A 27,745-nucleotide genomic window follows, 5' to 3' on the forward strand; every position below is an offset into this window, starting at 1 on the left:
CGTCCCCCCAATATATTTCAAATGAACACTGCTGCCCGCCACCACTGCAGATACCAAACATGCCATTGCTCTACTGTAGCACTGCTCGCTCTACAAGCCTGCACTGCAGCCTGTTACTGTGCTGCCGCACTACTGACAAAAACCAAAATAAAAATGTCATCATCGATGAGGCACTGTGTGCATCTGCATCGGTGGGCACGCTAACTGCATACTTGACAACCCTACTGATTTAAGCAGCAGGCTACTACTTTTTAAGCAGTCCTACCGCCTACAGATTTGGGTGACAGATCCTACTGCTTTTTAGCATCCGGAAATGTATGTGACTCCAAGGCAATTAATCTGTCTGTGCGTTGAGCCGGTAAGTGATACATTTGAGTGATGGGCTCAGATCAATCCACTGACCTGACAGCTACATGACTCTGCCCTGCAATCTTGACGGGACATGCCGTAGGACGGTGAGCCAACACAGAAGACAAGTAGCAGAGCGTTCTACCATCACACAGCAGCTGCCTATCAGACTGAGGACAGTATCAGTCTCCATGTTGTTCAGTGTTCAACCTGCACTTCAGGAATATATATGATATATGTACTGCCCAGGCTGCTGCTACAGAGCAGTGGCCAACGTTGCCTACCAGCACTGTGTGATTATTTTCTGTGAAGTTAGGCAATTGAATTTGGTGTTAACTTACTATTCACAATTATACATTTTAAACATTTGAGGATCTTTCCATGTTGTGCTGTTTGATGGGTTGCGCATTTTAGAATGCTCCACTGGTGCCAACAATGTACGCTTTGTAATGTCATGTGATGTCATTGTTATGCTAAGGATTATTTTTAAATTTGAAAAATCCTACATCTTTTTGGTCACAGAATGTTGGCAAGTATGTAACCAATACCCAAATGCTGAGAGTGCAGTTGTGGAAACGGATGCGATTTAGCACAAACACCTCACTATACACACTGAACGTGCATAGAACGCGACAAAACATCCACATCTTTTGTCCAGTCTAGCGGTTTAGGCTAGATCCACAGAGCATGCGCGGACATACTACGCATTTTCTGACAGATAGCGGCACGGTCCGTGTGCCAGTGAGCCCCTCCCCCTGCCTTCAGCAGCTTTCCGGTTCCTGCTCTTGATTGTTAGCGGCGTTGCTTGGCTGGTTTTCCCATCCTGGTGCTTTGCTCTGTTCTGCCAGCGCTTTATGTGCTGCGCCGCTGCTTCATTACAGGCACTGGGCGTCACGTCCCGGTTCCACCCTACCACGGGTGCTGGAGCAAGTAGATGTGATGAAAACGCCACAAGAAAACGATCTACAGAGAATGCCGGCAGATTATTTTGTGGAAACCCGTGGTTATTCAGTCACACAATTCTATATCGACCCCAGGTAGGGATTGCATGGGATGGAGGGGATTCATTGAGGTGGGTTTAAAATGGTCAAGCTGTTACTGACTGATTTGTTAAAACCTGTAGAATAAGCTGTCAAAATGAAAAGCAAGCTTTGGGAAAGACAATCGTGGTGACGTTTGTGATGGCGTATTTCATATGTCGTTCATAGTCATGGATGTTAGGGTTGACCAGATTAAAAAAAAAAAATGAAAACCGGGACCCGCTACTGATGTCAAAATAAGGCTAAAATGTGCGTGTGCCATGCCTACACGTCAATAATGGGAAAAAGGGATTTGTGTGTGGGGATGGGGTCATAGTTAAGCCATGCCCCCGTATACACTGTATGGATGACTGAAAGCATGTTCAAAACAAAGGAAGATTCGCTCCGAATGCTTGTTCGGATTGCTATTTCAGGCGTTACCATGCAGCCCTTTGTGCCACAGAGGTGGCTTGAGAATCAAGTAATTTATGAGCATGGTTTGAGGTTCAAGCCCAGCCTATGATGGTTTATGGCAAACTATAAAAGTGTATATTTGGCTTGTAAAGATAGTTGTTAAACGAGTTTCATTTATAGTCGCAGCTGTAAATCTGCCAGTGGTCACCCTTCCTAAACACAGAAACGGGCTTTAATAATAACGGGACAGGTGGACAGCGGCCCTGATTTTGGGGCAGTCCTAGCAAAACCTGGACATCTGGTCACCCTAATGGATATATAACATACTTGGGCACTCTGATTCAGGAACCAGGTTGGAAGATAGTGTGATTGAAGTATTCAGTGAGGTATGCAGGGTGATGGGTGAGTGCCATGTGTTCAGAGTGTATGTGGAGCTTGGCTGGCAGGTGATTGATAATTGTGGGGTTAGTGTGTGCTTGTGACGGGGAATGTGCTTTGTGCCTGTTGGTGCTTGGTGGGGTGGGGTGTGTGCGTGTGGAGAAGGGATTATTAGGGGTTAGAGCGCTCAACTGACATGGAACCCAGCCTTATCAGCCTCCTTGAAATGATCCTGGCAGCAGCTGCATTCAACACAACTGCTTCCTCAGAAAGCACTAAGCCCAGCCCTACAGATAAGGTGTGTATCGGCCACTTTTCTTCACAAAAAATTGACAAATACTCCCAAAAAATTAAAACCGGGAGTAAACGTACTCCCAACAAAAAATAGGGAAAATACATGTAGAATCGTGCACTCCTGCTTTCACCCTTGCAGCTCCATGGATATGTTTGTACAAGTAGGCACATAGTACCACAGGAAGAAATATTATTTTAACTTCCTAATTGGAAGAAGTAAATATGTATCTGTTTAATGTGTATAAATAAAAAGGGGCAAATTAATACACATTACAAACAAATATTCAGGCTTTTAGTTAAAACCTATTGGACTTACATTTTTACTTCCTAAAAAAATATATATTTTACTCTCAACTTTAAAAAATAGGCAGTAAAATACTCCCACTTCCAAATCTTTTTTGGAGCACTGACTAAGCCTTCCACTGACCTGGTCATTAGGTTTTGCAACTCACGAATGCAGGGGGTTTTCCTTCCATGGTGGTGGTTACACAGTAGGGTGACATTGTATGTGTGTGTCTCTAATAACAACATTATAGCAACACCACTCCCCCCCCTCTTGAGCTCCTCCACAAAGCTCTCCTAAAGGGTGGTATGGTGACATGAACGAAACCCTACCCAGGGGAATATACTGGTTTCAGGATGGTTCATGTTGTGAGAGTGCTGGCATGGTCTGAAGGTGGCGTTGTGTTTTTGAGGCTGCAGGAACTTACTGGTGCACAAAAGAGAAATCCAGAGAAAAGGTTTAGGGACCAGAAGAATACCATCCAGGCTTGTGCATTAAAATGTGCTGCTTGAACCCCCAAAGCAAGGGTATCATCACTCCATGGAGGTGCATAGTCGAGCGGGGATGCCGCACCTGCAGGGTTTCTTATTACACAGGTGTATGTATGCACAGTGTGGTTCAACCTGGAGCACCTGCTCTCGGTGTACAGGTTTGTGACCCGATCTTGGAAAGTGGGGAAGGAGGGGTAATGAAAATCTCACCATGGATCTGACGGAAGCCTGTACGAAAGGAGAATAACGGAAAGGGGAGCTGCAATACAGAAGGATAGCATTTTGTGCCCTAGAGAGCGTGCAGCAGAAATAAGAGTTGTCGTACTCTGCAGGAAAATGTCATCTAGCTGGTGCACCTTAGGGGCAAAATGTTGAGACACAAATGCAACACATGACATATATGTACTGTAGAAATTGCTGATCATTGAAGTGAGGCCCAGTCACAACCCGCGCGTTCACTAGTGGCAAAACGAGTTTATCAGGGTCTCTTTTTATTTTTATTTTGTAAACATTTTTTTTTCCTGCATCCATTAATCTCATTGCATTCAAGTTGACGAGAACCCTCATAATCCTTTCAACTGTCATTTGAAGAGCGTCCGTCTACCCCTAATCCAAGACGTCCCAGTATGTCCTTCCCTTGCAAAAGGAGCTGAACCATCACTCCACTGCCCCCCCCCACGGGAGACCACAATACAGAGTTTACTCAGTCTTCGCCCCTGCAGACCTTCGACTCCATGAACCCTCGAAGAAGTTACACCCCTTCACAATAAATTCTACTCCAAATACTCTTATTCAGGACACCTCCACATCTCGAAGTCCAGGAGCTCTCTATTCAAGATACTCTACTCCAGAAGACAGCCCCTCTCCCCTCCGGCTCTCCCTCCTGTCTACCACTTCCCCTTCCCAGAACCTCTCTTCCAGAAGACACTCTGTCCAGAATACTGTCCATTAGTCACTCCACTCGTTGTTGCTCTCCTGCAAGCCCCCTTTTTCACCAGCCCAACTGCTCCACTTCACACAGGTAGCCATATCTGATGTAAGTCTGTTTCCCCACATTGTCTCCAGACAAGGACCCCCTCAAACAGACATGTAATCGTGGCTCCTGAGAAGTTGGGGGTTCAGACAGCACCCCATCCTACTCCACCAATTACTTCTCTCCTGGTCCATCACGGAGAAACTGCCTGATTGCTTTCACCTGCACCCTTCATGTCACACTCTATATTAATGCAGCCAAAAATCCTGACTTCTATGCTACGTTGCCCAGGTGGTTCTGCCCTCCTCTTTTATCTTTACATTGCTTGTGATACACTACAAGAGCTCCCTCACCGACACCATGATCACATCAAGTGCTCCCTGGTGCATAGTCGAAAAACCAGTACTCAGTCCAAGCTTGGTACCCCACTGTTCTCAGCATGCTGGGCGTCTGCTTCCTCTGTTTCTCATGAGTGTAGGCTCCTCTTTCAGTTGTATCGGCTCATCCAAACTCCTGAGTAGGTCCCTCCAGCCCTGATCCTCTTTCTGAATATTAGTCTCTGTTTGGGATTCCATGCCAGAGTTCTGTGGGAGCAGAGAGGGGTTTATGGGCTAGAGTTCTCAGGAAGCGAAAGGGGGAGAGGAGAAGATGGAGTCTCAGGGAGCAGCCGGGAGTGATTGGGGACATTAAGCTACATTGATCAGCGAGGCGTCTCTGTGAGAACGGGCGGTGCTCAGAGAGAAGGAGACAGTGGCAGCTCTACACTGTGAAAGGAGCAGCTGAAGGCACAAACAGGCAGGCAATTGAATGATCGTTGCATGCTGTTTGAAAGCGTAAGATTTCAATTGGAACCCTTTGATAGACAAAATGAATGTGAAAGCTATGCGCTTTGGTTTAAATGGTGCAAGGCTGTACAAAATAACAAAGGTGCCTTTTCCAGTTAATGCCACAAGAGTTGCCAGCAGGCCAACACCTATGCTACATATTCCATAGTTTCTGTTATAGCCAGAAGCCACAATGGCTAGCTGTACTGGATGTTTCTTCATCCATCTTACCCTGCTCTTCATAAATGAGGCTGTTCATGGGCTTGTTTCTTGGAGAAAACATATGCAGAAATGTGTTTCTTTATTTGCATTTAACCATGCTGTTTTCTCTGCCTATTGCAGCTGCTCTCCTAGCAGTTTCAATAACCCTGGGGTAATAGGGCAGGCTTTACCAAAACTTAAAAGACCCAGCAAGGAGGTGTTGATGAATTCTCAAAACCTAATGCGAAGGGTCACTTTTCGTCTATGAGTTTTATACCAAAGCCCCTTGACAGTAACCGACTTATTTACAAAACCTTCACTCTCCCTATGATTTAGGAGACATTCTGTGACACTCCAGATGACCAAACTCGTCTCCTACCAGCCCTTGGTAGGAGCATTGAGAGGAGAAAGAATTTGGAGGATGAGAGGGAAGCTGTTGTTTTCAGGACTGGTGTGCGCTCTGGATGGCATAGTTAGCAAACTTGTGTGGCAAACTTCATACTGCCAACTATGCAAGGCCCTCGGTATGGTCCGGTAGCAAGAGAGTCGGTGAAACAAGGAACTACTGCACTGGATTAGATGACGCTATCCATGTTCTAAAGTGGGGTATTCCGCATTAGGGCGGTCCAGTAATACCATTCCTGCTCATCAAAGTCATATGAAGGACTAAACGGTCCAAATTGCATTCAAAACTACCCACTCAGTGCCACTTTGGCTGGGACAAGTGCAGCCTCACCAACAAACAAGATATATGCATATAACTCCTCTATATTTGGTCTAGCCTGCCTCCTGGAAATGTCTGTTTCTGTCAAAATCCCATTGTTTGAAAATGTTGGTGAGCGCAAAATAATGGCTATGCAGGTTGAAATTAACGGGAATCGGGACCTAGGGTCATACATGAAGTCTAATAAAGGAGGGAATTGACAACGGTTTGCAATATGAGCTTCTTTTTGATATGGCTTCATAATGAAGTCCATTCTAAGAGTCCAAATACACATTCTATCACAGTGAACAAAAAAACAAACGGTTAAAGGGAAAATAGAGAAACAAACCCAGACTACGTTAACCTCTGGTAGAGATATGGCTGTGCAATACATTTCTATTCTAAATGTCCATGTTATAAAGTTTTGAACCGTAACAAGAAACATACGGGATGGCATACTAAAATCAACGGGAAACACAAAATGATTTTATTAAATTATATCACCAGACCTTTTTAAGTTGTTGAACATTCAGAGTATGGATTTTAAGGTCCTCCATTTCCCCATAAACGGACACTAATAAAAGGATACCTAAAACTCTATAATACATTCTGATTATTATGTATTGGAACTTTCCAACTGTTAAACAATATCGACCTGAATTAAATCCCTCAACACACATTTATTTCTCTGACCCTCCCAACAAGTCCCTCAGGGGTGGAAACCACTTTAGTGCCAAACACCCAGAATAGCTTGTTGGGCATAACCATCCAGACTCTGGGGTTGGGGGGATATGGACCTCCCAACAACCACCTCTAAACAAGTGTTTTGATTTGCATATGAAAAGGACCTTCAATTTCAAATTGAGTTATGACAGAACCATTGAGTCCCTTTCAGAGAAAACCCCCAACGCTTATGTCCTAGCTTGGTGCCACCAACCCAGCACATCAATGTGGAAATAGATAGTAAATACACACACAGACGAGGATACATGATTCCAGAACTTGGGATTTCGTGGTAGTTTCAGTTTGGATCATTATTTCTTTTCCAAGGTCTTAATCTGCCCTCTTTGCTCTTAGACACTGTGGCTTAGGGTTTGTGTTCTGACCCACACTTTTAGATGAGTTTGCATCCGTCTAGGTGCAGGAGTCAGTCCAAGAGACTAGTGTCAATCTTCATACGTAAAAATAAGGAAACAAAGAAAGCCCCACTGATATGTTATGTCTTCTGTTTCTCAACCATGTAGTTTAATCATGGGGGCCTTTCTTTTTCGTGAGTTATTAAAGCCAAGTCTTGAAAATGTTGAATACAGGTAATTCCAAATAAGATTTTAGAAGCATTCCGGGCAGCACTCCATATATTTTCTTTTGTAGTGAAAAAATGTACACGGGTGAGAGCATCCAGATTTAAATTGTGGTGTTCCGCTGCGGAGAGCATTTGCTGGGTTCCACGCTCTTCCATCTTTGTCCTTTTGAAGTTTCAGTAGACTGAGAAAAATAAATCTTGGCCAAAACATTTTAAATCTGCTTCTGGTATATGCATTGGAATCCGTTGGATGTATAGGTTATTTCCTCTTGATCTGTTTTTAGCATCTTCCTATTTCATATTAATGGATATGCATTGTGCCTGTAGAACTGGTTTTTAGCACTTTACATAATATGAGGTCAAGACCTCAAACACCCAAACGGGTCTATCAAGACCCACACGGCCGCGAAAGCATTGATATATCAAGAGGTGGGGAAAAAAATTGATTCAGATATAATAAAGTTCAGAGAAAAACTACTTAGAGAAAGAAACGTGACAGATTCAGCAAATCAAACCAGAACAAAGAGGGCCACAAAGCAAATGGGAAATGGCTGGCAGGGTTGTTGGCAGAAAAAGTCCATAATCAATAACGCGATAAAGACAGAGGAAAATCAGACTGGTCCCTGGCATGTTGGAATACCAGATGCTTCGCCCACCTATTTCAAAAGGGGGAATCACAAATAGAGGGGTTTGAAGTCATCTGCTTACAGGAGACATGGCTAAGAGAGGCCCCCGATACTAGATAGATACTGGGTGCTTTTAAATCCAGCAATTAAAGGGCCCAAAGGAAGACCAATGTCGGGCCTTTTGACAGTCATTAAACATTACTTGCATTGGACTTCGTTACATATTTACAACCAAACTCTGTATATACAGATGGTGGCAGTTGAGTTACCGAAGGACAACTGAGCCAATCATAGAGTACTAGTATTAATCTACACATACTGAAACCATGCAACACAACTGCTACCAGAAGATATCATTGCGTTGATTGACCAGTAAAGGAGGACTTGGAATGATCCGTTCTTTATCATTTTGGGCAAACTAAATAGCATTTGCCTGGACCAACAAAACTGGGAAATTGAAGATTTAATGGGCTAGTGCGCTCAAAAATGTTGTCCTGATCGTTCAGGCATCTGTTTTTCAGCATACTGTATTGATCGTAAAAAAAACATTCATATGCTTTTTACCTTAATTTTCCTCACTTTTACACATGCGAAAGCAACCGGTTGGGCGTGACCATCTTGTGTTAATCGTATCCGTTGCTGCATCGCCCTAAGTTCAAGTGCCCTTGCGGCAGTAAATCATATCCCCCGCCCCTGAATCTGACATCACTAGACACTTAAGCCCCTTTTCACAAATCCGACGCACGTCTCGTGTAAAGGTTCTCTGTGCGCAAGCTATTGACGTGTCTCCATGGAAATGGCTGGACGACCTCTTTCATCAATAAGTATAAACAGACCTCTTCTCATCAGTAGCTTTTTTCAATCGTTTCACTGTCTTTTTTTTTTTTTCTTTTTTTTTTATTGCCGGTGGCTCGTTTCTGCTCTGTTCAGCTACTTTCTTAGCACAGAGCCCATGCAAACCAATACTAATTGTTGCTTGCATTTTATTAAAAAATGTTTAGTATAATGGCAGCAATACAGCCGTACCGCTACGAGCCTGAGTATTCGAGGAGGAAGTAATTGAAAGAGAAATATGCGGAAACAATGGGGAATAGAACAATATTTTAAGAAGATGAATCACCGGATCATGAGCCTGAACCTAGTCGCATGGAAGACGTTTCCACCTGGTGTACCTGCAATCGCTGCAAGGTCATGGCAACCGAGGTGGAGAACTGCTGCTGCAAAGAAAACTCTGGATGCTCGGCATACATATCAGAAGAAGAAACACCACTGCTATGAGCTGCATGACTTCAGGGGCACCTGCCTCACAAGGTCTGTGTTGGGGATTATGATGGTGCTTATGCACGAACTTCGCGCCACAGTTTGCCTTCACAATCCAAGTAACGAGTACGTTTACTTTAGAGGTGATGCCATTTTGACCACTGAGGCGAATAATATTTAGTTTGACTCCTACATTGTTGTAACTTTGATCGATCACTGACAAATGAATTTAGTCTTCAAATTGGATATATTTCTATCGCTTTTTGCAAACCTGAGTGTTCATCACTTGCGTGTGTTTTACTTTCAGCTAAGAAACAATATTTCTTTGTGGGCCAAACCGTTATGGATTAAATGGGTGTTCACTTTTGTAAGGTGTCTAGACTCCAAAGCCCAAGTTCATTTATCAGGGAAGTAACGTTTGTAAGGGCAACTATGGCCTTGTCTTCCCGGATGCGTTTTCAAGTAAGGGTGGAACATTTGTATGGTTAATTCAGTTACAGTATGTGTTTCTCTTCCACAGGTGGTACAGGCTGGTAGCCTACCGTTCATTTACATGGTGGCTTTATGGGAGGATTCCGCAGCGACAGCGAACAGTACAGGGGATTTTCACACACTGTGCAGCAACCTCAAGTATACAATATGTAGTTTGTATTAACATCACCAAACTAAATAAAATACAAATGAGCATATACGAATAGTTGTTTAAATTTTTCAGTGAAATCAAGAACACGCTCACTCGTTTATGAGGGACATGAAAGAATGGCTGGCGCCCTTTTGAGCTCACCTCGTCTGCAACAATCCATCCCCTCTCCATTATACCCCACTCCAGTATTGGGATTGTGGGAACGCTCAAGGTGCCAAACGCCATGTACACTTCAAAAGGAACATTCTTCACGGTGACCATTATTCTCATGGCCTCCCCAGACCCCGTGTCTCCAGACTTCCCTCTGCAACAGCCTGCCCCGGCAATCCACATAAGTGTGTCTCCCTTCAGCAGTGTTCCGGTCCTTTTGCACTCTCCTCATGCCCATCCATCCCCCCTCCAGTATCAATGGCTGTTCGCACCTGTGGCCATGCGCTCGCAAGGGGGCATGGAGGGTGGGAACGCTCAAGGTGTCAACACCATGTACACTTCAAGAGGGATCTTCTGCACAGTGACCATTGTTCTCATGGCCTCCTCAGACCCAGTGGCTCCCGGCTCCCCTCTACAAGACCCTGCCCTGGCAATCCACATAAGTGTGTCTCCCTTCAGCAGTGTTCCGACCCTTTTGCGATCGCCTCATGCCCATCCATCCCCCCTCCAGTATCAATGTACCAGCATCACTGATGACATCATGAATAGGGTGCACATTCTAGCATTGGATTGGTGAGGGGCCTATGGAACAGTTGATACTGTAAGGGAAACAAGATGATAATGTTGCTCTAATCGCACACGTGGGTCAGCTGGGCTCATCTCCGCGGTGTGGTCAGGGCAAGGGAGCACACATCTTTCTAACTAAACATCAGGATCTGATAATGCAGAAATAATGGCACACATAAAATCTTGCATGAATAGGGGTAATCGGGTCGCATAAGCTAATGGCATTCTAACCTTTACCCTTTTGGATTCTCTTTGATACCGCAAACTCTGCACCCAGGTGCCGACCCCAAAGGTTTGATCTGCCATCTGGCCCGCTTGGGTCCTCATAAAATAGGTAGACGCTTTGTTGTTTTTTGGGAAAATATATTGCCCCACAGGATTAGGGCTGTGGTGGGGGTCCTGGAGTGATCGGGGCGCTGGAGGGTCAGATGGGTATCACCATGAAAGGAACTGGGGGGTTGAAGCTGGTGGGCTCTGGACTGGCAGGGTGGTGGTTGAGAGGGCACAGGCAGTTTAGTGGAGATGAATAAGCACTTGGCTTATGACTTCTCACTGTCTCGCGCTCGTTGCAGTGGGCATTCTTTCCGAAATCATACTACAGGATTGTAACAAGGCTTCCTTGAGAACAGGGCTCGCGCAGAGCTGACAAGGGGGAGGCGATGGTGTGGGCTGGCTGTGCGAGGCGTTGGGGATGATAGATGAGAGCTGCATTTCTACATAGAGAGGTATTTTCGGGCTTGGTAGAAAAGATAGCATTGGGACTAGTACAAAATGGTTTCTTATGGCTGAGCTGGGGGCTATAAAGTATGGGTTATTTTCTATGGTCAGTGGTTATTACATATGGTATGTTTCTAGTGTGACGCAAGGGTGGGGGGGCAATGATCGTTTCCTTACCAACAAGGGTGACCATTGTTCTCATGGCCTCCCCCGGCTCAGTGTCTCCAGGTTCCCCTCTTCAACACCCGCCCCAGCTACCGACATAAGTTTGTCTCCTTTCTGTGGTGTTCCAGTCCTTTTGCGCTTGCCTCATGCCCCTCCATACCCCCCTCCAGTATCAATGGCATTTCGCACCTGTGGCCATGAACTCGCAAGGTGGCTGTGTGGGTGTGAACGGCTAAGGTGCCAAACAGCATGTACACTACAAAAGGGTTATTCTGTACAGTGACCAATGTTCTCATGGCCTTCCCAGACCCAGTGTCTCCATGCTCCCCTGTGCAAGACCCCGCAACAAACACGTCACACGTTCACGTACGCACCCACTTTTCTAATCCTTTAAACAGCTTGATATTTTACAGAACATCTCTGTGCTCTATACGGTATTTGTTTATCGTGCAACCTGTTCCCAGGATACTTGCTCCCCTGCTTGTTTAATCTGCTTGTTTTCCTTCGCTATATTCATTCATTGCTGATCTCAATTTTTTTTGTTCTATTTCCACCTATTGTACCGAGCATTGCAATGGTCATTTCGCTTAATGACTTCACCATTGTCTAATGTTTCAAGTATTTTGATCTCGAAAAATAGCACATTGCATCAATGTTCATTGTAATAGAATGGAATCTTTTATGGTTCATGTTTGTAAGCATGCTCCCTTTTGATGCCCTAAAGTACATTCAACGGACGAGTAACATCTTAAGATTTGCGTTCTAACAATCATTTCTGTAAGACTGTTATCGTTGTGTTCATTCGACAAGGTTACACAGGTCTTCCTTCTTTGACTAAAATAAATATTGCATAGAGAGCTGTAATATAATTACATCAATCACATGCATACAGTGTTATTTTTAATTATTTATTTTTATACAGATCTTACTGACTTTTCAAGAATGACTGCTTGTATGTTTCTCGGTTGACCTTCTATGAGCCGTGCAAAAGGACACGGCATGGTCCTGCATACATTCCCTAAGGTAATAAGAACATTGGTTAAATATTGTGGTTTTACGGTGGACGAGATTGAAAGTAGAGCCCAGGATGTCTTGAAGGACGTGAGGGCCAATCGATTCCGCATCTGCAGTCTGCACTTTACCGACGATATGTACGAACAATCCAAGTACACAAAAAGTTGACTGAGTTCTTTGTAAATTGCTTCCAAATGCAATTCCAACCGAATGTATGCACACGCTGCCTCCGGTGAGTCCTGCACGAGGAATTGGCCGTTTTTGTTGTTATGCAGGACTGATGGGCTGCATAAATAAGTACTATCTATGATCTATCGATGTAAATCTGGTAGGGTACTGAAATGGTAACTTCATGAACGGATTGGAGCTTTCGGTGTATATTTACTTCAAGTGTCTTACTAAAGTTTCCATAGCTACCAGATTGTATTGAATTTTTACTATGCTAGATTTCTCTATACTAAATTGGTCCACGCTTTCTTGATCCTCTAATAGATCAAGCAATTGTGACCATTATAAAACAATGCCATAATGCCCTTTAAAAGTTGCATATTTTTTTCGGAATCGCTTGCATGACATGTCCAGTCTCCCAATGGTGAGTCCTACCGACATGCACAAAGTGATATTCTCGAGCGTTGAATCTGCCCTCATATCTAATACAACTTTAATTTTCCCTGGTACCACTTTATGACCATGCACTGAAAATGAAGGAGCAAGATTCTGCATCAATTTCTTTTCCTGAGTCAACATCAATTTCACTCGCCTATCAAGTACTTGTCCTTTACGCAAATGTACTATGCTTGCAATTTGAAATAAAATGAATGTGTGTGTGTGCGCGCTATCGGTTAGTAACACTAAGTGGCATGTATGGGTTTCTCTATATGTACAATTGTCTGCATCTGTTTGTCTCCATTCCATTTTGCCTCCGTTCCATTTTGCTGTTATAATCGTTACTGAAACAAGTACTGTGTTACAGGGGGATGCTGGAACTTTGACTACAATCACTTCCTCCATTGCAACCGGTCCAGAGTATGAGGTATGCATACTTGCAGTTCCCTAGCAAGAATGAAAGTAAATCCTACAAAGGATATTATTAGAGAGTGAAATCAATGTGACCATGCATGGTTTCAAACTTTTCTGATTTCGGTTCTAACGTTACACTTCCTCCCAAATGCAGAATATATTTTCATAAAAGTTTGAGGGCAAAATTAGACTCGGTATGTTTTCCACGGTGATCTTTGGTCAAGTACATGGGACATCTCGGAAGTTTATCAGGTGAAATCTGAAATGGATATTCTGACTAATGTACACTGTATGCAAGGCAATGTGTGTAAGTGCTCTGTGCGAACAAAGATTTTAATTTCCACTATGATAGACATTTTTTTAAATAATGATTATTTGATTCAAGGAATGTACACAAGCTGTTGAATTGCACACGGACCAGAAGAGAATCCCACGGTTTCAAAGAAAATCAAGAAAACGAGGGAAACGAACAAGCAAGTTTGTTTTGTAGAAATTTTTAGACTGTCGTTTTATTCATGTTTTTTTGTTTTTAAAGTGTTACGTGCTGTTTGTGTGCTATACATTGAGCATGTTTTTCAACACATCTCTTACAGGCCTAGAAGGAAGAGAAGTATAAAGACACAGGCAACAAATGAAAGCAAAGATGTCGCTTGCCAAATTTCACAATGGAGCAACTAATATTTGAGGCGCAGCGTGGTGCAGTCAATAAGCAGACTTGTGATGCTTATGCCCAATGTCCGGAAAACTGAATGCAATGTCATGGAAAACCCAGCAAAGTGTCCATGGACCATTGCTACCATGTGACAACTCGACAGGATGAGACTGAATGCAATGAAGATGCATTGCAATTCCTCGCAGACCCCTTGACACAATCTACACATGCCAAATATGTTCCTCCCAAGAAACATTTGATTTTTTTTAAAATGTATTTATTTATTTTTATTTATTTTTTTTATCTGTTTTTCCAAATCGTGTGCAAATATCACAACCGGAAATAACAGAGACTGAAGCTTCAACGCAATTGACCGATCTCAACCTCAATTTGCCTAGTTTTGGCGATTTGTCCACCACAGAGGACTCAATAACCACATTCACTCCAGACGATTGAAAGAGCATAAATACATTGTATTTGACAGCTGCTTGCTAGAGATTGTACAGATGCTGAAATGTGTACATACATTAAAGGGGAACATATGCGGGGAGCCATTGGTGACTGTATCTTGTGTATTACAAGGCATTAACCTGAAAAGCCAAGTCAGCTGTGTCCACCTCCATAGTACATTTTCATGGTCCGCTCAACCCATGCTGGGCAAAGTGCCAGCTGGAAATCTACTATGTTCAGCAGCTTTACTTTTCAGCAGGTCTACTTTCGGTAAGATTTCCGGTTTCTGTCAATGTGTGGGAGTTCAGTTCCTTGCTAAAACCCAGTACTTTAAATATCAAAGGGAATTCTTATTCCCTGCCATTAGTGAAGCCTGGAAAATTGAACAGATGTCAATCGAAGGCACGTTCTGACTAATGTTTCTGGCTAGCTGGCGACGGACAGTGTGACAGCCCAGGATTTTCAGCAAAGTACTGCACATACCAATTTCAAGATATGGAAAGTAAAAAAATTGTGATTTAGGAGATAGTGCAGGTGTCTGAATGTACATCTTCTGTGGCCATGGAGAAACGTGGTTTCATCAGATCCGTCGAACATCTTCAAGCGAGGGGAATGCAAATAGAGCTGATAGCCACTGACAGGTATGTTTCGATAACCTAGGCGATGCAAGAGCAGTTTCCACACATTCATCATCAATTCAATGTTCAATGTATGGCACGTTGCCAAATCAGTCAATAAAAAAAAATACAGCTGCTGGTAAGAAAAAAGGTTCTGAAGAAATCTTACAGTGGTGTCAATCTATCAGCAACCATCTTTGGTGGAGCTCCAAAACTTGTGATGGGTCTGTCTAAATTCTACTTGAAAAATGGCATCAATTGATGCACCATTGTTCCAACGTACACTCATGGACAGAAAACCAACATTTTCACTAATGGGCACATGAAACTTTATCGGAGGAGCAGAAATGCAAAAAGAAGTAGTAGGTACCATGTTCACCTCCACACAAAGCTCTTGAGAAGATTGTGTACGATAAAACGCTTTCAAGAGACACGAAGAGACTCACAGAATTCTGTCATACCGTAGATTTGGAGATGTTCCACAATATGTGCCTAAAGTACAGGCCGAAGGTTGCGTTTCGGCATAGACGGTATGGAGGTCAGAACACGACTAGCTGAACTTGCGCACAGCGAGAACGTTGGGAGGGAACAAGCGAAAACTGCAGGACATTTTGGGATGCTTCGTTACCTCAAGGCCTTCACAAAATGAAGGAAACAATGGGTGGCTAAATAAATATACCAGGAAATGGAATTCGAATTTGTGAAAGATTTGACATTGAATGTGTTGGCCATGCGTACTTGTGGAATCGATCCAGATTTTGTTCCTAGGACACATGCAGTGCCACAAAACATTGCAAACATTGCCCTGTCCACCTAAAGAGGTACTTGTGGAACAGTTAACTTCCCCGATATAAATGATTAGTTGCTGCCTTCACAATCTGCTCACAATAACATTTTCAATACGTTCCCCAATGTTTGTACATTGTACATCTACAATTCTACTCAATTTCAATACTACACAAAGTACTAAAGTATTCAATTATGCAGATTAAATTTGGTGTATGGTTCATTAATGTACTTCTTTCACCTTCGCTTCATTGATATCAATATGTCTGCGATGCTATTCATGATATATTTAAAAATGGAATTGCCCTAGCACATCGTTGCTGCACTGCCCATTTTGGTTGCTAAAATGATGGGCAAATTGATATTTGCCTCAGTCAGCGGGACACTGAAACTTGGTGTATGTCAAACCCTAATTCTAGACCCAAACCCCATAGACGTATGCAGTGCTTGGCACTGGCATGGAAAGCCTATGGTGGGTAAGATTTACATAGCAATGATCAATCGACTGACCTGTGTCAACCCTAGAACTCCGAAAACGCTCTGCCTTAACGTTTTTTACGTTTTTCAAATACCTCGGTGAGTGGGCCCCTTTCTACTCTCTCATAGACTATTCCAGTCTTTTGAAGTGTGTATTTTTTGGGTTTCTACATAGCACACCATTGCGTCCAAAATGTCATTTTCCAATGTATCCTATTTATCAACATTTTTGCAATAAGTGCCTGTTGTTGCTAGGTTTCTATACAGTGTTTTTTGCTTTGCATGCGCCCCTCCCTGTGTACTTCCCTTGTTTTTCCCAGCCCCCTCCAACACCATTCCTCTTCTCCCCTCTGCCTATGAACTCTATGGTGCTCTCTGTCTCTCCTATCTTTTCTATCGACTACTCTGATCTCCTCACTAAATCTGATAGGAAGAGGTTTACCGAAGACATCCTGGTCTCCGACCCAGGCCTCCGAACCCTCACCGACATCCTCTGCCGTTACCTCGCCACACACATGGACTCTACATATGGTCTCTGTGATCTCTCATTAATGGAGGCACCCGGTGGGAGGCCCTCTTGGCCTCCTTCCACTCTGTCCAAGGTCATCATTAATGTTTACTTAGTGCCTCTTAATTAACAAGTCTCCTTGTTAAAGTCTCCTTCTTGGAGACTTTAACATCCTACTGGATGCTTTGTGTACTTTCTCAGGACGCGCAGAAAACTGTTCTCCTGAACATCCCTGAGGACGTGTTCTCCAACCTTGATTCCTTCACCCGCTGTATCCTCATCTTACTCGATCGCTACTCTGCCTTTGACATGGTGAACCCTACCATTCTTTTCAACCGTCTCTGTGATAACCGGGGAATCACCGATCATGCCCTGGCTTGGTTGACTTCTTTGCTCTCCGATCGTCCCTCCCTGTTACAACGTGGGTCCTTCCTCTCCTCTCCTCTATCTGCCTTTGCTCTTCCTATCTCCTGACTGAAACTGTGCTGGTTGCCAGCATACCGTCTGACCTGGGTATCCTTTGATCTCGGGGCCCAGGTCCCCACCCTGCCAGTTGCCCACCTGCACTGCCCCCCTGGCAACACTTGCACTCTGGGACTATTTCCGTATCCCTACAGCCCCCTATCAGCAATTGACACCTGCTGTCTGCACTTACTCTTGCAGTTTCCATCTGCTGGCTGCGCTTTTTATTTGTCTTCCTTTTGCACTTTCGTGATATCTAGGTCACCTGGCCCAGTAAGATCTTTGTCTGTCTTCCCTCTGTATCCCCTCCCTTGCCTCGCCGCGCCTTGAAGCACTTGTGCATATGTGCGTTATAAATGCCATATCATAACATCATATGATATTGTGTTCTGTTTTGTGTACAGACACAAAAGGAATCTTACCGTCAGTGTAAATGTGTTCCAAAACTAATTTTAAGTCCCGTCTTCCCCTGCTCGGTGAAACGAAAAGCAACTGTCATTACACCCCGAATTTCCAACTCTCCTCGAATGACAGTTATACAGAATACAATTCATAATTGTATATCGTGCCTATTATAGACTGATTTCTTGCTGTTATTCACGGTACAACGGATAGTCTACCAAAGGAATTCTATGCTCGCTGGCTGGGCCTGCGCTCCCCAGCCATTTTCATATTTCGAAAACTGGTCTGCCGCGAATGGCACACCCTACTGGAATAGTGGGAACCAATTCTTCATCGCCCCAGACCCCTTCCTGACTTGCTACGGCCTTCCCAAGAATATATGCTTTTCACTTGACCGTCGCGATTGCGTCTCTTCGCGCACTACTGCAATGTTGAGCACAAGGCTGCAGACTTCTCAGGTCCGCGTTTTGAAAATCATGGAATGAATCCGAAAAATTGGCTAAAGCTCATCTGTGCTTACCGTATGCTCACGCACGGTTGATTGAGTCAAGGTCTAGTTGGATCATGAACACAACTAACCTGGTATGGGGAAGCAATGCGAACTGTCTTGCTTGAACTTAGACAGAGCTGCCTCAGGCGGGATGGATAGTGTGAACGGCTGCCCCCTGTTACACTCAAAACATAATGAATACAAACCTCCCGTGAAAGAAGCAAAGAGATAGGTTGCAGGGTTTAACAAGGTTAACTTTATTCCGAAATTAAAAAATAATCATCAAAGGTAGCTGCTCTTCGTGAACATTGACTCTCCAGATGTAATGCTTTTGCCTATGGAAAGGCCACAGTGCCGTGAATGACATCATATATAGGTTCATAACCCGCACTAGTGATGGGTGAGACAGTATTCAAGATCACGCAGCATTGGTGGATGCCAGCCAACATTTTTTGGGATTTTCCGAATGCCATGTGGGCCAGCTGTGCTCATTGCTCCATGGAGTGAAGGTCAATTCCTTGGATGATGCTTGTGGCGATAGAAGAAATGAATCCGTATACACTGTGGCTTCTTGTCTGGTATGTTTTAATATTGTGGCATTCATTCACAAAAACGAAACCTACCAAACATAGACGCTAAAAACAAGCTTCAATTGTTATGTGACCTTGGACCAAAGGGAGCAATTGCCAGGCTAGAAGCACATAAGCTGTGGAATACCTGCAAAAATGATAACATTTACTGTAAGTAGACATTGGAACATTTAGTTTCAATTTATGCATACCGTTGTTTAGAGCGGACACTGCACGTTACGCCAAGAGAATGGAACTACCAATCATAATGTAAATTGAACTATACATAATATTTTTGCGATTGAAAAAAAAAGGGAAATTGTTCTGTTTGTATATGGGAGAATTCAGCGACATGCAAAAATGCCATTTGACGTAAATAAAGGACAGAATATGTTCTGTGTACTGCACCGTATTTAAAAAAAAAAAACGAATGTGTAACTCGCGGTTCATTTATAAGTCTACTAATAATTATTTGTCTTTAGTTTACAAAGGAATGAGTAAAGGTTTCGAGTTTTGGTCGGTATTGATTAGTGACATAGTTATGGGTTGTTTGTTGGAGCATATTGTGACATTACTCATAGACGACCCACAACCTGTATGCAGGCTAGTGATATCTAAACCACTTTCGTCCCATGAAATATTAGCGTGTGCAAGTTGCATTATTGAAAGGGCCGGGGGCAGAACATTTTCCAAGGGTACTTGGTTCGCTTTTCAATAGATAATATTCCCAGTTCCGTAACAATGCCATCTGTTGTCCCATTTCTGAGTCACTTTATTCATACCTTCAGGAGCTATACCGACTTCTCAGCGCTAATCTTCCATGCACATCGTAATCTAAAATAGTCCCCCACGTTGTCTGTGTGTGTTCATTATGTGTGGGTTGTGTTCGTTATACTGTTTCATCCGGTGCAGAATTACAACATTAAATTGAATAAAAAAATATATTTTTATTCTGTTATCTACACGGATATAGTGTACCATTCTGCGAATGCCATAGTTTCCAGTTGCCGTGGGATGGCTTTTTCAACCAACATTGGCAGATAGCTTCACCACATTGTTCAGCATTACCATCATGTGAGACGATAGACCAGGACCAATATGCCCTTTGCGGTACAAGCGACAAAGATCAACCTGTTATCGTTTACGGTGTAGCAAGAATCTGATGCGTCCAATCCACATCTTCCCCCCGAAAGGAACACCATGTGCGTCATTTTGAACTTTTGCCACTTGCGCCTAAGGGCCAACAACTATTGGTCTTTCATCGCAATCAGTGGATCTCGATAATATGGTTTTTGGAGCATTCTTTGATAAACAAAAGCACTTGGGGGAATTGCAGATTAACAATGTTTTCTTTAAAATTATTGGTAGCAAATTCGATTTTGGGACACGCTGTGAGAGGATGTGTGTGATCTTCTGGGTTCTGCGTTAAATGACGTTATTACTTGGGTGATGACTGGGTGCGCTTGGCTATGCTGCCCACTAATGTCATGAAAATAGGTGAAGCCTATCGTTTGGAATAGTGATGACAGCTTCAGGGGCGGGGGATATGATTTGGTGCAGCAGGGACGCTCGACCTTAGAATGATGCAGCAACTGATAAGATTAGCACAAGATGGTTGCGCCCAACACCTTGTTTACACATGTGTAAAAGTGAGGAAAACTAAGGTAAGATGCATAGGAATGTTTTTTTACACATGCCCGAATGATGGGGACAGTAACATTTTTTAGCACACTAACCCTTTAACAACTTCGTCCAGATCAGAGAAAAGAGGCCTACTATGGAGGAAAACAATGCAATCTATAGACATTATAATTTTGAATGGAACAACGCAGGGTGATATACCTGGTAAGGACACATGGAAGGGGGGAAAAAAGTGGTAAAATCTTGACTATATATGTGTCTCGTCCAACATGACTGGAGTCGTCATATACATGCAAGTGCAAACAATGATAGCAAGTGATCTCAATCTGATAAACGTACCTGTATCCCGCTGAGTAGCATCAAAAGGGTGACATATGGGAGTAACATAGAGGTCAACCCTGGCAGAAACAGGCTGAACATCCAAGTGGATAACATGACCGCCCCTAATGAAAAACTGAAAAGTTTAATAGGAGACCTGAAGGACTGAGATGGAAAGCATTCCATGAATTACGTGTCTCTGTTAAGACTGTGTGACGAAAACCAAAGGTGGAAGTAAAAAACCAACAATTTCACACCGACACGTGTATGATACCCAAATTGTGGAAAAGAAAAAAATAATTGGTCTGATAGACCGAGAAAGCAACAATACCGGAACTGGTTACACCTGCTCAAAAAGAAAATGATGAACCAGGACGCAGAGCAAACACTGAACAAGATCAGAACAAAAAACACAGAAGCAATTTGGTCTACGATAAACGAGATAGATGCCCCACAGGAGGCATTGGTTATAAACCCCATACCAGCAAAGATCTGGATTGACTGTTATGCTAAATTCCAGGACAAGGAGGAAGAAGCCACGCAGAGAAAGAGGGGCACATTAAAGGTGGAAGACGGTTATGTACCAACAAGCCATTGAAGACATCATCACCGAGGCAAACAACTCGACTTCTGGCCCTAGATGGGCTGACAAATGAAATGATAAAACAACCTCCAGCCAAATGGGCAAGGTTCCTACACCACTTCTTTAAGTACATCATGATTTCAGAAAAAGTGTCCAAGTCATGGAAATCAGTGGTAATTGTACCGATTTTATAAGAAAGGATCCAGGATGGACCCGGACAATTACTGCCCAATAGCTTTACTAGACGTGGCGGGCAAGGTGTATTCTGCAATACTCCTGAAAACATTAACAAAGTGGACTACTAACACAGGCCACAGAGATATGTGGCAGGCAGGCTTTGCCAAGGGCATTGGGATCCCCGTAAACATCTTTTTGATTAACCTCTTAAAGGTAAGGACAGAAAGAAAGAGGGGGCAGGAAGTGTTTCTAGCATTCATAGACTTATCTCAAGCCTTTGACACTATAAGAAGACATAAATTGTGGAAAACAAACTGCCAGACTGGAAATGACCAAGTGTGGTACTAGAAAACATCAAAGACCTATATTCTGAAACATCAATAAGAATAAGGCTAGACACAGGGTTTATTGACTGAGGCCATACAGACAAACATAGGCTTAAAACAGTGCTTCCCATTAACCCGGAGCTTTTCAACCTCTTTGTTTCAGATGTGGAAGATGCTTTCTTGCATGCCAGAATGTTCCAGCCTAAGATCGCGGGCACTTCCATTAGCAGATTACTATACGCTGACAATATCGTCCTGATGGGCCAGACAACTATTGGTCTACAGTGCCAACTAGATGTACTATAAGCTTAGAAAGACACCAACGACTTAAAAATAATTCCAGCAAAATCACGAATCATGACATTTGGTGAAGCAACCAACAGGTGTGCAAAGAAGAAGCCCACGTGGATACTCAACGGTGAAACCATCTTGCCGGTCCGTTCATTCAGCTACCTGGGGGTTTACATAAATACCAGCAAATGTGATGCACCTAGAGTTGAAATGATGAGAATGGCTACAAACCTTGCAGCCCAGGGAGGTATCCTATTGAAGAGGTACTGTGGATTCACATTAATGCCACTGGTGACGTTTTACCGGATGAAGGTGGTGCCCATTTTAACTTGTGGTGCAGAGACATCCTTCTCTTTTCCGGAAGAAACATGGTCCACCCTGGAATGTTTTCTTTGGAAATCAGTTCTTTGCCCGCCAAAGAGTTTACTGATACAGGTAATAAGAAGGGAACTGGCCCTAACTTCATTCAAAATCCTGATCACTGTACCGTAAATGTGTCGAGAATGACCCTAAGGGAGGCTTCCAGGTCTTGAAAAAGGCTATTGAAGAAAGAAGGGACAAAACTTTAACAGAATGGAGAGCCATCTGTCAGGCAATTGTCCAGGGTTTGGAGGAATTGGAAGACGTACTGTTAAAAGACCCTAGTAAAATTAAGAAAAAATGTATACGCTAGAGACTGGATTGACACTCGGGAGATGCACAGATTCAAGCAACACAGTGACTACTCATTTCAACCGCGAAAACTAAACATTATCCCCAGCTACTTGAAAATCTTTCCGAACTGGTTCCTCAGAACACAGTACATCCATTTTCGTCTGAACATACTTCCAAAGAGGGAAGTACTCCACAGAAGGAAGTACTCCACAGAAGGAAAGGGTTGAGTAAGGATACTGTAGAAATGTAGATTATGTCAGATGAAGGACTCAATAGAATCATTAAAGCATCTGACGCTCACCTGCTCAGCACTGAGAGACGAAAGAAACCTCTTTTTGGGAAAGGCGATGAAAAAGTATGTTGCAAGTTTGGTGGATGACTGGTGGAAGGGAAAAAACACAAACTTTGGATGTGACCCAATTTCTTCTGGTCATAATTAGAAAAATGGATGCCTGCGCTTGAAGAGAAAGGACAACACAAGACTGGGGATGCTGATTGGAACTTTTTCATTTGTATTTTTACGTTTTACAGCCTGATACATGGAATTACTTGCATGAAAAATGCAGATTTGCGTGCCTTTCTGCCTGAAAATCCCCATACTTCAAACGGGGATTTTCGGGCAGAAAGGCGTGCAAATCTGCATTTTTCATGCAAATAATTCCATGAATCAGGCTGTTAATAAGGAAGAAATGGGTAAAGGTTTTCTATGTTGCAAACCAATTGTAAGCCACAAATAAAAATAAATAATATATGGTTTTTATTTGTTCTTATCAGATCAACCTTGATGTCTAAAGTTTTAAAGCTATATATTTGTTTTATAGACTAGGCCGGGCCTTTGATTCTTTGTGTCAAAGTACATTGTGGGACACACTGAACAAATGGGTGCTCAATCAGAATATACTTGGCCTAAGTAAGCAACTATATCAGGACACATCGGTCTGTATTCGGATTAATCAATGGGGTCTGTTGTCATTCGAAATTAAAACCAATGTAGGAATGAAGCAGGTGTGCGTTTTGGCAAAACAGAAAGTTGATGGCTGGAAGGTTTTGAATTAATCATAACCACGGGCAAAGCTCTGGGCAACCCTCCAGACCATCGTTTTTCAGCCTGCCAAGCCATTACAGAAGGGGGAAAACCATATGCAAATCAGGCTTGGTCCTACCCCAAAAGGGGCAGTCCAGCCCGAGCTGCTAGGTCACATCCCTTCTGCACGAGACCACAAGCATCCCCAGACATGTTTCAGCCTTGTTGGGCGTCATCAGTGAGGAGTAGCTTGGGTCTCTAGGCCCGGCAGACTCGGGACCCACGTCTGGGCATACCCGTCCCACTCGGGGTGACTTTAGCAAAACAGAAAGTTGATGGCTGAAAGGTTTTGAATTAATAATAACCACGGGCAAAGCTCTGGGCAACCCTCCAGACCATCCATTTTTCAGCCTGCCAAGCCATTACGGAAGGGGGAAAACCATATGCAAATCAGGCTTGGTCCTACCCCAAAAGGGGCAGTCCAGCCCGAACTGCTAGGTCACATCCCTTCTGCACGAGACCACAAGCATCCCCAGACATGTTTCAGCCTTGTTTGGCGTCATCAGTGAGGAGTAGCTTGGGTCTCTAGGCCCGGCAGACTCGGGACCCACGTCTGGGCATACCCGTCCCACTCGGGGTGACTTTAGCAAAACAGGAAGTTGATGGCTGGAAGGTTTTGAATTAATCATAACCAGGGGCAAAGCTCTGGGCAACCCTCCAAACCATCGTTTTTCAGCCTGCCAAGCCATTACAGAAGGGAGAAAACCATATGCAAATCAGGCTTGGTCCTACCCCAAAAGGGGCAGTCCAGCCCGAACTGCTAGGTCACATCCCTTCTGCACGAGACCACAAGCATCCCCAGACATGTTTCAGCCTTGTTTGGCGTCATCAGTGAGGAGTAGCTTGGGTCTCTAGGCCCGGCAGACTCGGGACCCACGTCTGGGCATACCCGTCCCACTCGGGGTGACTTTAGCAAAACAGAAAGTTGATGGCTGGAAGGTTTTGAATTAATAATAACCACGGGCAAAGCTCTGGGCAACCCTCCAGACCATCCATTTTTCAGCCTGCCAAGCCATTACGGAAGGGGGAAAACCATATGCAAATCAGGCTTGGTCCTACCCCAAAAGGGGCAGTCCAGCCCGAACTGCTAGGTCACATCCCTTCTGCACGAGACCACAAGCATTCCCAGACATGTTTCAGCCTTGTTTTCAGCCGGTTTTATAATCTTTATGTGGCTGATTTATCAGACAGCTTGCAACAGGTCAAAAACATCCACCTTATGTGGTTACTTTCCCCTTGTCACGACTTGCATACGCTGATGACACTGTTATTGTCGATAGGACAGTGGTTGGGTTACAGTGTGGTATTGGGGCATGAGTACTCCTAAGACTAACAATTTAAAGATCAATGTTAAAAACAAAACTAAGATCATGATCATTGACCCGAATAGAAGTAGAAATAACCACTTTGTTTGGAAGTTGGATAAAATCATAGAAGTGGTTAATGAATATCGTTATTTGAGAGTTTCAATAGATAATCGTTTGGGCCGGTTTGTTGTTTTGATGAAATCAGTTGTCCCTAAAATCCTTATTAATTTAGATTAATCAAACCCTTCATTAGTACCAATGGGGGATACTCTTCGGAAGGATTATTACAAATCTACAAAGCCAACATTGTACCTTCTATACTTCATGGATTTGAACCATTTTTAGAAAAGGAAATAAAATGGATTCCACAGATTGAAAGCAAATTATGGCTCCCTTGTTTGGGCCTACCTAGTTCAACACTGGTGGGGGAAATCTGTTGTTAACTTGGTCTCATGCCAGTTTTAACATTATGGAAGATTGCACAAAGCTCTTTTTATTTAAAGATATTATTTGTTAGAGATAATTCTTCATTTTTATCACTTTTTGTTAATTTACGAGAGGATTATCCCAAAGCCTGGACTAATTTTGTAAAGTAAGTGAAACGTTTTCATAGAGATATTGATTTTAACATGGATATTAATGCTAACTTAGGGATACATTTGAAGGTACTCAACAAAAAGCTGGGGTTTGGGATCGTTGTGTGCTGATTTATTAGAGTGGAAAGCATTTGTAAATTCCAATGGTATGTTAAATGGGCTTTTTTTCTTTCTTGTGCCCTTCAATTATATTATCAAAACTATTAGTAGACCATTGTGTAATTTTTATGAGGCTCTATCTGAACTCCTTGCACGATATGGACAGTGAGAATAATTTAAGGAAATGTTGTTTGTGTCAGATGTAAGTAGAAACTGCCGGGCATGTTCTTACTGCATGCCATGTATTTTGGGGTAGATGCATCAAAGGCTGCAGTACACTTGTCACTAACATTGATAATATTAAGGAGGACCAGTTTTGGTCACAATTGGGTTCTGGTAGTGCCTTAGTGGTGGTAGCGGCAGAGTATTGTATATGGAAGGACATTTTAAAAAGTGATAGTGAGTTATGATTGTTATTTTATAATGATTTATATGTGATATGTATATTCTCCTAGGGATTTTATATATCTGCTGTGAAGGATGTTTGTATTATTGTAACTTGGGTATGTGAATATTGTATATGTAAATAATGAACAGATGCTAAGGTTGTATTGTTAAACCAATTTGCACTTAATAAAAAATAAAAAGTAACCAGCTCACAAAACATTTCGAAGTTTGCACCTAACCGTCCACCCTCAATACATTCCTACATACTCGGGCAGACAAACGGGCAGCCGGTGGTTTTCCATTATGAGCTAAAAGAAGGGAAGCAACTGTGACCCTCTTAACGTATTACCTGCGTAGTGTGAGATCACAGATTTGTGACTGTTTTTGCTTGTACAATGTATTGATTCTTCACCTTTAATTTGCCCAGACTCGTAGTTCACGTAGGGCTGTTAAATAATTTTGCTGAATAATTGATGAAGTACAATTCCTGTGATGCTAGTCGACAGGAAGTATTTCTATTTGCCCACCATGCGCATCCGCGCCGTCGTGCCACAAAGACCGTTTTTTTGGTTAGTGCTCGGGAGTGCCTCTTTTAAATTAAGTACAGCTAGACATTTTTTTTTTTTTATTGCTTTGTGCGTATCTATTTGTGTACCTTTTCGGGATACTATGGAACTTTTATCTACATTGGTAAAACTGCGTCATAATGCCATACTATTAAAATACATGGAGTTGGCTCTTTCTCCAACTACAGTGTCTCCGCCCATGTTAACTAATCTCAACGACCCCAAATAGATTAATTCACTGTCGAATTGCTATTCCAGCATAGGGTTGCTGATGAAAGTCCTACTAGATCTGGATTTACCACCACCGCCATTGTGGATATAAACTCAACTATATAACTACTTGTAGTTTATTATTACTGATGTTATCGGCACATCTTTACCTCCCAGTTTGCCTTGCGCAGATATGTTGTGTAACAAGCTTGCACAGTCACCTTCTGGCACGCTGAATCATTACAAGAATAGGCTGCCTAAGAGTATTGGGGACAGTTCACCCTTGGAGTTGCTCAGTAAACAAGAGCTTATTTAATTGTCTGCTGACAACGGGCACAACTCTACTGTGTACTTCATATGCAATTGCTGGCTAAACATGCTATTAAATTTGTATATTCTATGCAGGACAATAATATTGATGCCACTTTTCTAACTGAGACTTGGTTATCCGACGCCACAGATCCTGATTTGGATCTTGCAGTGCCTGTTGGGTTTCAGATTATCAATATTAATAGATTATCTAGTGTTGGCAGGGATGTTGCTATTATTTTCCGTAAGTCGTTTCACATTCATCAAGTCAGTATTGAGGCCCCTGATGGGGTGGAATTGATTGTTTGCTAAGCTTTTGGTCAGTCCATGCACATCTTAGTTTTTTCTTTTTCTTACTGTACAGACCACCTCATAATATATCCACCTTTTT

At 43.0% G+C, this 27,745-nt stretch overlaps 1 protein-coding gene across 1 annotated transcript in view; it reads left to right on the forward strand.

Annotated features, from left to right (window-relative positions):
• The first annotated feature begins 1,067 nt into the window (after positions 1-1,067).
• Positions 1,068-27,745, forward strand: part of LRRC8B (leucine rich repeat containing 8 VRAC subunit B) — a 257,767-nt gene continuing 231,089 nt past the window's right edge. The window contains exon 1 of the mRNA XM_069641752.1: positions 1,068-1,385. The gene's annotated coding sequence lies outside the window, so the exon portion shown is untranslated. The remainder of the gene's footprint in view (positions 1,386-27,745) is intronic.

Source organism: Ambystoma mexicanum, chromosome 1q (genome assembly GCF_040938575.1).
Source record: "Ambystoma mexicanum isolate Mex_15411 chromosome 1q, UKY_AmexF1_1, whole genome shotgun sequence".
Taxonomy (NCBI): domain Eukaryota; kingdom Metazoa; phylum Chordata; class Amphibia; order Caudata; family Ambystomatidae; genus Ambystoma; species Ambystoma mexicanum.